Source organism: Centroberyx gerrardi, chromosome 10 (assembly GCF_048128805.1).
Source record: "Centroberyx gerrardi isolate f3 chromosome 10, fCenGer3.hap1.cur.20231027, whole genome shotgun sequence".
In the NCBI taxonomy this organism is placed as follows: domain Eukaryota; kingdom Metazoa; phylum Chordata; class Actinopteri; order Beryciformes; family Berycidae; genus Centroberyx; species Centroberyx gerrardi.
The window spans coordinates 31,316,910-31,331,010 of NC_136006.1; the positions used below are offsets into that span (position 1 = coordinate 31,316,910).

A 14,101-nucleotide genomic window follows, 5' to 3' on the forward strand; every position below is an offset into this window, starting at 1 on the left:
TGCTGATTGTTCTCAGAAACAACGTGTTTGTATGGCAGCAGAGAGCTAACCAACTAACATACACCTGAAATGTAAAGATTACATCTAACAGCTAACTAGCTAACACATACCGTTACAAACTGTTTCAAATAGAACTCCAGTCTGTTGGCTACTACTAGCCAGAAATGTTGTGTTTTTAGTTGTGTCAGTTAAATTTAGCATATAAATAAGCTCTATCTTCTACTCTACTGACGTGTGGAAGTTGAAGCCAGCTTCTCTGGTCTCTTTGGTCCTTTTAGTGCAGCAGTTTGGTCCAAAACAGGACAACAGTGGTTGCTTCCCATGTAGTTGCTGGTAAACTGTACCCAGGTAAAATGGTGGACGGTTATCCCTGTCTATGACGTAATGTCCCCACTAGTGTTATATCTCTATGTGGTAAGACCTAAAGCCATTTCTCTTTTTAAAATTTAGATTCACTTTCACTTACCCACATTAACGTTATCAACTGGAGTAAAATAGCCTAAATCAGATTCATCTCCCTCCATAATGTATTTGCCCCAATACAATCTAACCTTGCCTTTGTCTGACCTGAGTGTTTATCAAATAACCTGGCAATTATTAGTGTTTTTTGTTTTGTCTTTGTATTGAGCGCACTTATAGGCTACTATGTATGCATATTTATGAGATTGCTATTTTTCCTGTGACTATAACCACTGTAGTTAATCTCAACATGATTATACATTACAGTGTCATTTACATATATTCAAACTCAAAATTTCTTCAAAGTGACAGAGATACAATCTATTAGTCAACAACAAAGTTTTTTTTTTGCTTTGGAGAACGGCAGGTTGATTGTACGTGACTCGTACGACAGGTCTGGACCACTCGTAGATTTTGTTCGTACCTAAGAGAAAATTCTAAATTGGTGAATGCGGCAAGTTCTCTTAAATCGCTCCTACGAGTGATTTAAGAACGAATCTGTTCATTCTTGCATGAGGCTCATTGTTCGTAATATCTCACTAGGACATTTTTCATAGCACCTCGGCCCAGTTATCAATTCTCATATGTACAAGAGCCAATGTATTGTTCCGTAGTATAGTATCCCTTTCTGCTTCCCTCATCTTGTTCTCCACACCGGTCGCGGTGCTGTGCATCAGATGAAGAGCTCTGAGTGTGTGTGTGTGTGTGTGTGTGTGTTTGTGTGTGTGTGTGGGTGTGTGTGTGTGTGTGACTGAAGGTCATTTGAAGTTCTTCAGTTAGAACAGTTTGAATTCTCATTTGGGTCTGTCCTTTAGTTCTGTGGCTTTGTTAACCAAATAGTTTTTGTTCACTAGCTATGATTGCGTTAAACAAAATGGAGAAGGGCCTCACACATTGGTCTTTGCCTGAGGCCTCCAAATCACTAAAACCGCCCCTGGTCGTAGTGGGGGGAAAAGTGGGACTGACTACCCAGGGCCCCAGTGCGGGGAGGGCCCTCGAAAAGCCTGGAATGAAAAGTTTGTTTTTGTTCGCAATTTTTTATTTCTAAGTAATTAGTGTCATAACTAAATTAAAATTGGCTGAATAAATCGGTTGAGAGACTGAACTTTGTATCAAAAAAAATACAAATATTGGAGGCTCTCTGAGGCCCCTCTCACCCCTTACAAAATGCGCAAAATGGTTTAGTCCGCCCCTGCACTAGGATTCGTCTTTAATCGAGCAGAGTGACTACTGATGCTGGAGCACCAGTGTGCACTGTGATAGAGTCATGTCTTTCCCCAAGAAAGGGAAATCGGGGTACCAAAAAAGAAAAGAAAGAAAGGAAAGAGAATGAAAGCAAACTGAGGGAAAACAACTGCTAACTAATTTCTTTCAAAAGAAAGGTGAGCACAACTAACACAGTTTAAGAATGGTTTAAGCTAATATCAGCAGTTGTTTAGATTGAAGGCAGTCAGCCAGGAATCTAGCTTGGAGCATATTTGCATTGTATAACATAAATTAATCAGTATCATAAATTAATCCGCATCATAGCTACAATGTCATATGACATTATATCTATCAACATTACCTAGCAAAGCTTAACATCATGAAACACATGGCCCTCAGTTTCAGAAACAGCCACCGAGAGTGGAGCAGCGGCAGGTCCCTCATCTGTTACCGAGCACGTGAGACAAGGTGAGCTTGTCAAGTGGAGCTAAAAGTTATTACAAGCAATCATTTGACATTGAGGTGTTGCGGACCTCGCGGTAAAGACAGTTCAACTTTGGAGCGATATTTAACCCTTACCCAGTAAACTAGCATGACATGTTTGGTATCAACGGATTCATTGCAATCTCAAGATTTGTGTTACCACTAGCTTCGCGCTAGCTTAAAAGCTGAACCCACAACGGCCTTCAAAAGACAGTAATGTTAATGCCAGATGATCCACCATCATTTTCAGAGGGTTAAAAGTAGGCCAAGTAAACCAAGAACTGAGGAGGAGAATAATTCCAATTTTAAGATCATGGTGATCAATGAGGCAGAGTCTAATTAAAATATAACCTATGGTTCTACTTTTCACTTTTAGATGGTTAAATTATAGGCTGCAGTTTAATTTATGGCCTATTCAAACAAGACAATTTCATTTAAAAGATATATCAGCTTACCTTGTTTTTTTCAATGTGTTACTGTTACTGGTGCATTCTGGTCAGATTTAATTCTTTTCTTTACAAAAACAAGATTTGATCTTCAAAAAAGGAGTCTTGAAAAAAAGGGGGGTGCCTCATAATTAAGGTCAATATGGTATATTATAAGCAGGTTAAGAGGCTATGTCAATCCTGTATGCACAACTTGGTAACACTGTTTAAGAATGGTTTAAACCAGTGGTTCTCAAACTTTTTCTGTCATGCCCCCCTTTGGAGGAAGAAAAATGTTCATGCCCCCCCGCCCCAACAAAATGGTGACAAAATGGGCCAAGTTTAACTTTATTGAAATAACATCAAGATCATGAACATTCCTTTCACCTTTCTTTCAGTAATTTATTTTGTGCAAATAAAAAAAGCAACTTCCTCTTCAACTTTATCAAACCACTTTTTGTGACATTTGTCACTAGATTGCTCCATCAGTCTGTGTGCTTTTTCAAAAATAGAGAAAAATCAAATAAAATTTGCAATCACTTTGCTAGAACGATAACAATAAAGTTCAATCTGTGCAAAAAAAAGGAACAAATGCAGATATTTGGCAAGTCAATTTGTGAGAGCTCAAGTCTTATCACTGCATTAGTGGCTGCAATGAGACCGTCGCACTTTGTCTTGTTTGTCTCGGAAGCATCACCTGTTTTTCTTTTCGTTCCTGTCAAATATCTCTCCATTCTGTAAACCTACAGACTCTGTCTGAATGAACACCATTGCTAACGTGAAAGCACGGTTTGTTTATTGTTCCGCTGTGAAAAAGATTCCGATGTCAAAACATTAGTTCCGCACTACATTTTCCCCCCCAGTCACGCGCGCCCCCCCTGTCATGCCTCTGTGCCCCCCAGGGGGGGGCGTGCCACACACTTTGAGAAACGCTGGTTTAAACTACACCCTTGCCTCCTCCACGCCACCAGGCCAGCCTCCTCCACGCCACCAGGCCTGCCTCCTCCACTGCCACCAGGCCAGCTTCCTCCACTGCCACCAGGCCAGCCTCCTCCACTGCCACCAGGCCAGCCTCCTCCACTGACAAACTTTATAACTGCTAATAACATGGTGCCATTGCCTCTGTCTTGCAGATATTTTGAAGAGCATTTCCTCAGCAATGGATTGGGTGGAGAAAAATAAACACCTATTTAGAGGAAGAGTGTATGAGCCTCCTCTCCTTACCATGGACACAGAGAGTCAGGAGGAGATTATCAGTCGGTTGCAACAGACAAGTCAGATGACGATGATGAGCTGTCTGAGAAAAGGGAGTGTTGCAGTTTCATGTTTACACTGAAGGATGACTACAGACTTTTCATGGAGGTGGTCAGGGACAAACAAAATATTAAGGTCAATGGAGGCTTCATGACATGGGCGTCAAATGTTAAACAAATTGATCAGTCTTGATTAAATTAATTACACTGTCAATACTGTAATGAACTCAACTCTCTGCTTTTTCAAACCGAAGCAAGCACATACATTTTTTAAACATGAAGTTTTGTTTATTTTTTATAATTTTATATATTTTTAGATTTCTTTATAATGTGTTATGTCATTCGTCTATTTTTTATATTATATAATTTAATATTTTTTATATTGTGTTCTGTTTCTTTCCCATAAAAAATAAATGTAAGCAGATGGAGTTCAAGTGTGTATTGATTCAGTTCCATACCGAGATAAGTATGTAAAATAGTGGATATTCCAGGAAGCTACTCACTGAAAAAACATATGTTTTGAATTGAAATGTATTAATTATTATATTTATTATTAACATATTATATATTAATTATTTAAAAAAAGTGTTCAGCAAAAACCGAGGTGCTACCATAGACTAAGAATAGGTTATTACCTCAGTATCATAATCTGTAATTACATCAGATAACCAGCAGATGGCAATGAACCCAACCTGGTAAATTAAACTAACTGACACATTTGACCTTGCCCACGTTTAACATGTCACCACGTTTGACCCGCCCATGTTCAGCATGTCACCAATGGCAATGAGCCTAGAATTGACTGACACATTTGACCCCGCCCACGTTTAATACGTCACCAGGTTTGAACCCGCCCACGTTGCGCACGTCACCGTCCTGCAAGCCTGCAGTTGGGTATACTTGCTCATCTGGGCAGAGTGACTTTTTCAATTCCTATGCAGCGGAGAGAGGAAACAGGATGTGAGCAGCAACAGGATAGGTCATATTCTTACATCTGATAGTGCTGCGGTGTTCGACTATACTTGCTTTCAGTTCCCGTTTTGTTTTTCCTACATAGGCTTTACCACAGGGACATGTAATCAAATAGATGACACCTTTAGTGGAACATGAAATAATTCCTTTAATGGGTATCTTTCTACTGGAGTGAGGGTGTTTAAAATGATGCCATTTCTAGGTGTTGTTACATTGTGCATAGGCATTACATTTATAATTACCATCAGGAAGTGGTGCCAGTCTACATTTGGAGGATTCAACAAGAGGCAAATCAGAGTTGACAAGTTTATCTTTCAGATTTGAACCATGAGAAAACACTATCAATGGAGGATCTGAAAATAGAGTAGAAATAGATCTGTCAGACATAAGAATGTACCAATGTTTGTTGATAATATTTTTGGACTGTTCAGCACACTTCGGGTGGTAAACGTAACAGAATGATATTTATTCCTTTCTCGTCTCTGAAACAACTCAGATCTTGACTTGTTTTGTATTTTTTCAGTGGCATTTTGGATTTGCTTGTCAGAATATCCTCAGTCCCAAAATTTAGTTTGTATTTCTCTCAAGTTATAATTGAAATCAGCAGGTATTTAACTATATGGTAGACTGTTTTTGAGAGGGAGGGGATGACAGCTATCAGCCCTCAGCAGACTGTTCCGGTCAGTGGGTTTCTTGTACAAGTCAGTGTAAAGGACATTATCAACTTCACCGATGACTACCAGATCAATAAAGCAAATTTTATTAGGATTGTGGTGTATTGTAAATTTTAAATGTTCAGAGCATGTGTTCACAAAAGCGAAAAGTGCATTTAGTTGATCCAAAGTGCCATGGAAAAGTAAGAAGACATCATGAATGTCTCTCTTCCACAACAAGATATTTGGTAGAAACACATTTGTCGCTGGGTTAAACATCTGGGTCTGTTCCAAATAGGAGCCATGTTGGAGCCCGTTGCTATTCCTTTCCTCTGGAGGAAGAAATCATTCTGGAACATAAAATAGTTATGCGTCAGAACTAGCTCAGCCAAAGAAAGAATACAGAAATTGGAAGGTTTAGAATTGGGGGGGGGATCTTTAAGGAAGGACTCCAATGCCTGTATGCTGCCCTCTTAAATTGCTTCTCTTAAATCGTGTCTCTTAAATCGCTTGTACGAGTGACTTGAGAACTAATCTGTTCGTACGAGTGGTTCTTGCATGAGGCCCAATGTTTAGGTCACCTTTTCTAGACGCCTCCCACCGTATGGCGGTGAGCAGTGCGGCCCCTAAATAGGGCTGCTCATTCACACGGGAAGCTGCTGAAGGAAGATGCTGTTCCAGGTTCCCATCTTCACAACGACCATCAGGCCCATGCCGCCTCTGTGTAGGACTCAAGCTAGGGGCTCCCAGCCACATCCATAGCCTGCCCCCGTCACCCTATCCCATCGCCAGAGGACTTAAAGAGGTGGAAGCAGAGAGTGGATTTAATGTGAAGGAAGGGGTGCACAGTTCCTTCCTCCACAATCTTGGCCTCGCCTCTGGTAGCAAGAGAGAACTCAAGATGACTGTCTGAGGAGCGGGGTTGCAGAATCTTAGAAAACACATGTAGTCTAAATAGTATTTGCACTATATTCACTCCATAGGCTGACCTCAGTTTAGGAGGCTGAACTGTATTTATCATCAGCCACACACACACACACACACACACACGTCTCACATGCAGTGTCAGATGGCTTGTGGTTGGCTTGGAGGAAGGCAGATAGTCAATACTTTTGGTTTCTAGCCACCAAAAAGAGCCACTGCTCTGATTGGCTGGCAGTACCTCCGTCACTTCTGGATGGGCAGACCCACAACTGACAAAAAAAACAAAAAACAGGAAGCATTGTCTGTCAGTGTTTCCTCTATAGATGAAAGTAGAATGTCTATTTGACTTGATCTGGATGTGAGTTGACCAGGTAAGGATCCTACCAGGAAACATTAGACATGTTTGATACATTAAGTATGGGGAATCATGTTGTGTTTGTACAGCTGTAATACTGTGTATATGATGATGTTGGTGAAATCTTTCAAGATGTGTATTCGATGCTCACAGACGTGAATATTCATTAGTTAGTTCTACTCAGATTTACCAAGATTTGACTTTGGGGCTAAAATGAACGTTCTGTAAGAATGTTTTACATCTTTGTAAAAAAAAAAATCTTTGTAAAAAAAAATAAAAAAAATCTTTATCTGCCTCTATGCACTCTATGCATTGCCTCTATGCCCTGCCTCGTAGCACCTATGTCCTGTCGGACCAGATCTTAGCTTTATGGCACTCTCTCCTGACTAGATCCTTGCTTGTGTTGTATTAAAATCTCATATGTACGTCGTTTTGGATAAAAGCGTCTGCCAAATGGGAAATTGTAATTGTAATTGTAATACTAGTATTGATGAGATGAGATGAGATTATTTTTAAATCATCCTGGCGGGGAAATTGCATGATTGTCCTTTGAGTTGAAAATATCCTTCAAATTTACCAAGGAACAACGATGGCGACGGATAAAGATGGCTCCTTATCGAAACACTGAGAGATTTGGGAGACATAGAGTTCAAGAGCTTCAAGTGGGAACTGCTGCAGGTTGACAAAAGGTTGAAAAAGAGCGAACTGGAGAATACAGACAGGTGGAAGACAGTGGATCAGATGGTGCAAACCTACAACCAACACTCTCTGGAGGTGACCAAGAAGGTTTTGGTGAAGATCAACAGGAATGATCTAGTGGAGAGTTTGTCAAACAACAACTCAGGACCCAAAGGTAAATCGTGGGGAGATAAAAATGCAATCACGTGAAAAACAGAAATGACACAAATGTCTCATTTTATAATTAAACACTGGTAACACATTATTTTGATAGTCAAATGTTGACACCAAACTAACGATCAAGTGACAAAAAGTAGATGTTCAAGAAAGTGTCACTTGTCTGTTTGGTCCATCTCTACAGACTATGTAACCCTAACCCTAACCCCATTTCTAACATTAACCCCAAACCTAAGATTTAACCCAAGCCTCTATAGAGACTTCACAGAATTATGAGCATCACTTGAAACTCAGTAGACTTTTTAGTGGCATAATATATTATATTATAGTCACTTGATAGAAGTATGATATAGTTAGAGATGATCGAAAGAAAGTGTGACCAAAATACTTTATACCAGAAATTTATATAGAGTGTGAGCTGTATCATTTCAGATTCATATAACTTTATCTTTCCGCTAGGAACTTCAAGTGAGGAGGCATCGAAATAGCACAGGGGCATATATAAAGAGAGTAACAATAAACACAGTAAACTGTCAGTCATAAAACAGTCATAAAAATAATGATTTGGTTGTGCAGTGTGTATGTGTGTGTGTAATGTTTAAAGGTATTGAGACTCCTTCTTCCTTGTTGATGCTGGTTAGTGGTTCCTGGTCTGTGCCAGTGATTTTATTGCAGATCCTGACAGTCATGTTGAGGTGGTTTGTGTTGATGCTACCCCACACTCCAAACCATGCTGTGATACTGAATGTGAGGAGGGATTCAGTGAAACACTGAAGGCTGGTAGGACAGACTGATGGACCAGGAGTTTTCTGAGGAAGAAGAGGCATTGCTGACATTTTGAGAATATGTTTTGGGTATTCCTCTTGAAGATGAGTTTGTGATAGATGGTGGTGCTGAGGTATTTGTATTCCTCAACACGTTATGTGGTCTGGTTACCACCAGTGTTGGAATGGTAGGCTGATCTGATTTATCCAGGGGGCAGAAAAAAACGACATGGGTGGCATCAGGGAAACTGTAGTGATTGGAAATGACACATTACAGACTTTAGTTGAGTCAGTGCTGCTACCAGTTGAGTCAATATAAATAACATTATTCTGATTAAGTTTGACTGAACGATGATGAATAGTGGTGTCATGAGGGAGGGACACTTTATACCCTCAGTAGATGTATGCAGTAGAAGTTGTTCAGTCTCTGCCATGCTGACACACTTTGCCTGATGTATTTTTTTATTTTTATTTTATTTTTTTACTTGTGCTCAGCTGTTATTCTACAATGTGTGAAGAGAGGCATGCTGCCTTTTGAGTGTCTGATTTTATTTAGAGTTTTATGTTATGCAGATGACAGGAAACCAGCACAAGTGTCATTGTTTTGTGATTGTATTACACATTATTGATCTCCAAGGGTACAGGTACAGGGGAATGCTGCTTACTTTAGTTTGTATCATTGAAAGAGTGTGTTTGGGTATAATTTGACCGTTAAAACACATTTAAAGTAGTTACTGCCATTTACTTTTGTGGCCTCAGATGGCAGTCAAAGCAGGACCAGGAACAGCAGACCTCAGTCAAGGACGAGACAGAGAGACAGACAGCAGGTCAATGGTTCAGGCTTAATTAAACAGGCACAGATGTATGGGTCAGCACAGAGGAAGACAGTTTTTGTCACTTATTCATGTGAGAGACTCAAATGAATACTTTGAATGAAAACATGATGAATGTTCAGTCCATTTTCAGTCGTTCAGCATATATGTGAAGAGTTGTGGAATGCATAGTAGCTGTTGGCTTGTTGGCTTCATGCCAATTCAAGCCCTTTTAAAGTTCTCTCTCTCTCTCTCTCTCTCTCTCTCTCTCTCTCTCTCTCTCTCTCTCTCTCTCAGTGGATGTCAGTGATGTTGGTGAGACTTCCGAGAACACAGGAGCTTCCTCCATTCAACCACAGTCTGCTCCTCTTCCTCACCTTCCCACTGACAGCAGTCAGACTGAAGGTAAAGCTATTCTCTGGCTTGTCCTGGCTGCCATGTTGGTTGTCTTGTCACTGTCCATTTAGTGTGGCTGTTAAAATTTATTTAAGCCTCTTCTTTTACTCAATGTCACAACTCCTGGAAGCACCGATTTATTTGAGGAAAATATGCAGAATGGGGCTTGTGGTCTGAGCTTTCATTTATTCAGGGTCTGATCGTCTTTATGGTAAACTAGTATGATCACAGAGGCAGCCTTGATTAATCATGTCTGGTCTAAAAAATAAACAGCGGCTAGCGCTCACAACACGTTGGCAAGTGCTTTCAGTTCTCAGATGTACAGGTAACAGTAATGTTTTTACCCTTTTCTTCCATCAGTTCAAAGTAATGCAAATATTCCCAGGTTGTGAAGTTTATTGTTGTGTCCGTTCTGAAAGCGAGTTGGAGCCTACAGACTCCACCGCCTCCAACCAGCTGCTGCAGTCTGCTTTTAATAACGCCATGTAACGAAATATATTTTCTTAATTGCACTAATTGAAAATTTAACCATTTGAAAGGAAAATAATAATAATACAGTTTGTAAACCAGTCTGCAGAATAGCCTAATGTACCTACATGTTATGTAACTGCTTTTGCAATGTTATTTTTCACTCTTTCTTTTTAAATAAGAAGTTTCATTCAAGTAAATCTATTGTCTTTATCCAGGTCTAGATAAATAGCATAAATTGTCTCCTCAGTGTACGTTTTGTTCTACAGTCTATTACAAAAGCACGGTCTTCCAGAGCTGTTGATTACGTTTAATTTGAGCTCAGAGAATTAATCGACGTTAGGATAAGAGAGTTCCATAATGTTGTCATGACAACTGAGCCAGCGATGGGGTCAAAGTTCAATCCAATTTAAGTCTCAGCGATGGGCGCAACGACCATCGCAACGATGACAGATCGCCTGTCGCTGGAAGTATAAACAACATGTCATTGCGACCGACGATAGAATATGATCATCGCCGGTGGTGACGATCATCAATCGCTGTACTATAAACTGCCCTTTAAACTGAAAACTTAAATGGATGGAATAGATGTAAGTTTTTAACAATGGGAATGAGTATTTTAAACTTTATTGTGCCACCGTTGGCAACAATTTACTTTGTCTTTTACTATCAAATACAGTTAACCTAACATAATCTAACCTAACCTAAAGGGTACATTGAAAAATAAAAAACAGGGACAGTGCAGATGAGATTACATCAAAATGCTAGCTAGATATTAGCCTGACTTATCGGCCCCTTGCAAAAACGCAGAAAAGATTTGTTAGCGGCCATACAATGTGTTTTGAATGTAAGCAGGGTTTGAGAGGTAAATTCAAAATCTTATCAAAGTTTTTGGCGGCACCCCTAGACTGTCGTCACGGCACCCACTTTGGGAAAGCCTGCCCTAGAGAGGGCACGTTGTAGGGAGACTGTAGGGCACTGCATCTCATTTTCTTCACTGGGATTTTTTTCTCTCCATTGCAAGGGCACTTCATCGTGTTTTCTCACTTGGAAGGGCATCTAAGAGGGCACTTCATGAGTTTTTCATCAGAAAGGCACCTGTAGGGAACCTCAAGTTTATCCCATTGTAAGGGCACCTATATGGCACCACATCACATTTTCTCCACTGGAGGGGCATCCATTAGGAAACTTCCCCACATTCTCACGCATGTAGGGACACCCTTTACAGCACTGCATCACATTTTATCCACTGGAGGGGCACTTCTCCATTAGAGGAGCACCTAATTGGGCACTTCATCATGTTTTCTCACCTGCAGGAGTCCCCTATACAGCACTGCATCCCATTTTCTCTACTGGAAAGGGCACCCTTTGGGACACTGTCATGTAGGGGCGGCATAGAGGGCACTTCATAATGGCACCCTTTTCCATTGGAAGGGCACCCATAGGGAACGTCAAGTTTAGACCATTGTTAGGGCACTGCATCACGTTTTCTCCACTAGAAGGGCACTCATTAAGACACGTTATCAAATTTTCTTGCTCTAGAGGGCACATCATCATAATTTATTGCATGAAGGGGCACCCTAGAGGGCACTCAATCATTTTTTTCCCATGTGAAGGGCAGCCAATAGGGCACTTCCTCTCGTTTTCGTCACTCTAGAGGGCACTTTAGCGATGCTTTTTCAACCATGGGGGCACCAGGGGGGTCGGTCACCCCCCCTGCCCCCCCCCTGAGTCCGCCAGTGCTCTCAGGTATGGAGAGGCAACATCTGCTAGAAGGCTGAGAGCTCACACACATTTTCTCTGTCAAACTGAGAAGCTGAGGAATACTGTTTAATGTTTAACAGCAGTTATGACTGATGCTGTACGGAAGATCATTTATAGGGAAGGTTATTAAATGTCCATGTTTCCATAATCAAAGAGAATCTGCTAGTCTGACTTTGTTTATTCCCCCAGTGTGGACCATGGTGGAGTGCAGAGGATGAAGCCAGGTCTGAGGAAGAGTGAGTGTATTTAGTTTGATTCATGAAAACAAAGCAACACACATTCAGAACACATTAGAAAGTCCATTTACACAGCAGTATGTTCAAATCCTACTGTGAATGAAGGTGATGGCTGACATCATGTGTTTTAATTAAACTGTTAAATTTGTTGTGAAACGTACGTGTAACGTGTGTACGTATCTATATTATCATTACTGCTATGTATTTATGTATGCATTTATGTATTAATTTATTTTGAACCCATTTGTGTTATCATTAGTCTCTTTTTATCATATTTTCCTAATTGTTAAATTTTATGTATGCCCCATCAGAGGCTGGTTGCCTTTTCTTGTAATTTAAATCAATAATTGTATTATATCAGAAACTGCTGCTGTATTGTGTCTTGTTCTCTCCATCAGATGCCAGTGAACTCACACTGGACCCAAACACTGCAAACAGAAACCTCTTCCTGTCGGAAGAAAACAGAAAGGTGACAGCAGTGAGAGAGGAGCAGCCATATCCTGATCACCCAGAGAGATTTGACTACTGTTATCAGCTGCTGTGTAGAAATGGTCTGACTGGTCGCTGTTACTGGGAGGTCGAGAGGGAAGGAGAGGTTTATATAGGAGTGACTTACAGAGGAATCAGCAGGAGAGGAGGGGGTGAAGACTGCAGAGTGCAAATGAAAAGTCCTGGAGTCTGGTGTGCTATGATGACAGTTACTCTGCCTTTCACAATAGCAGAAGAACAGACATACTCCCCCCTCCCCCCCTCACCTCTGGCTCTAACAGAGTAGCAGTGTATCTGGACTGGCCTGCTGGCACTCTGTCCTTCTACACAGTTTCCTCTGACACACTGATCCACATCCACACCTTCCACTCCACATTCACTGAACCCCTCTACCCTGGGTTCTGGTTTGTGTCTTTTGACTCCTCAGTGTCTCTGTGTCAGATATAGGAGGGAGAGAGAAACACTCTCACTGCGGCCCAAAGACAGCAGCTGAAATGATAGTTCACTTTGTACAGGATCTAACACACACACACACACACACACACACGCACGCACGCACGCACACACGCACGCACACACACACACACACACACACACACACACACACACACACACACACGTGCGTATTAAGAGTTGTTTTACTGTAAAGAACAATTAATCAATCACTGTCAACAGAATGTATTCTGTATTCAGGGAAACTGAACAGGGGTTTAACATGACTCAGGTACTGGAATGTGAATATTTTATTTAGAAAATGAAATGAGTCAAATATTAAACCAGACAGAATCAAGTTGTTGTTTATGATTGACAGGCTAAAATATCTTTCTTTTGGATCTTTGTTATTATATTTGGTTTTTTTTTATTAATCTCACCATTCCAAAGAGAAGCCCAAGACCTTGTGCCCCCAGGCCAAGGCCAAGGTCCACATGCAGGAAATTCACCCTGTCAACCAAAAATAGCCCAAAATGTGTGCTGTAAAAAGGATTTGACTCTAGGCTCACCAGAAGCAAAGTTATAGGGGGGATGCATTATTCGGCAGGCCTGCATTTCCGTCTGCCATTGTTGTGGGGGTTTTTTTTGTTTTTTTTTTGCTGTATGTTAATTAAAAAACAAAAAGCAAGAGAATATTACAATGGTACGAAATCTGTCAGGTGTTGGTGCAAGAAACACATTTGAATAGAGAAGAACATGACAAGTTGGAGAAAGTAACATCAGCTCAAGTGTTCGCATCATCCCATAGTACAGCAAGAAGAGGGGTGAGAAAGCATGTATCATTTGAAACTGAACGATGTATAAACGATAAAGAAGGAAGATAGAACATACAAATAACTCTGCTGAATGTCTATAACCCACCCGGGCAAGATTCAAACTTTATGAAGAAGATTTTATCTAACATGGTTATGAATGTAAAACTAGATACTAAAGTAAGATGAAACACAAATCAGAAAAAACAGGAATGGTTTTGAGAAGAGCGGAGAAAGAAATAGGATTGGTTGATGTTTGCCAAATTTTAAATCCGCAGGTTACAAAATTCACATACTCTGAGGCACATAAAATATATTCTAGACTAGATTCTCTTTTTATGTT

At 40.5% G+C, this 14,101-nt stretch overlaps 1 long non-coding RNA gene across 1 annotated transcript; it reads left to right on the plus strand.

The window, feature by feature from the left end:
* The first annotated feature begins 7,536 nt into the window (after positions 1 to 7,536).
* On the plus strand, positions 7,537 to 13,133 carry LOC144539918 (uncharacterized). The gene is made up of 4 exons (XR_013505153.1): positions 7,537 to 7,583; positions 9,459 to 9,566; positions 11,979 to 12,025; positions 12,424 to 13,133. It is a non-coding gene; the product is annotated as an uncharacterized LOC144539918 (long non-coding RNA).
* Positions 13,134 to 14,101: the final 968 nt, after the last annotated feature.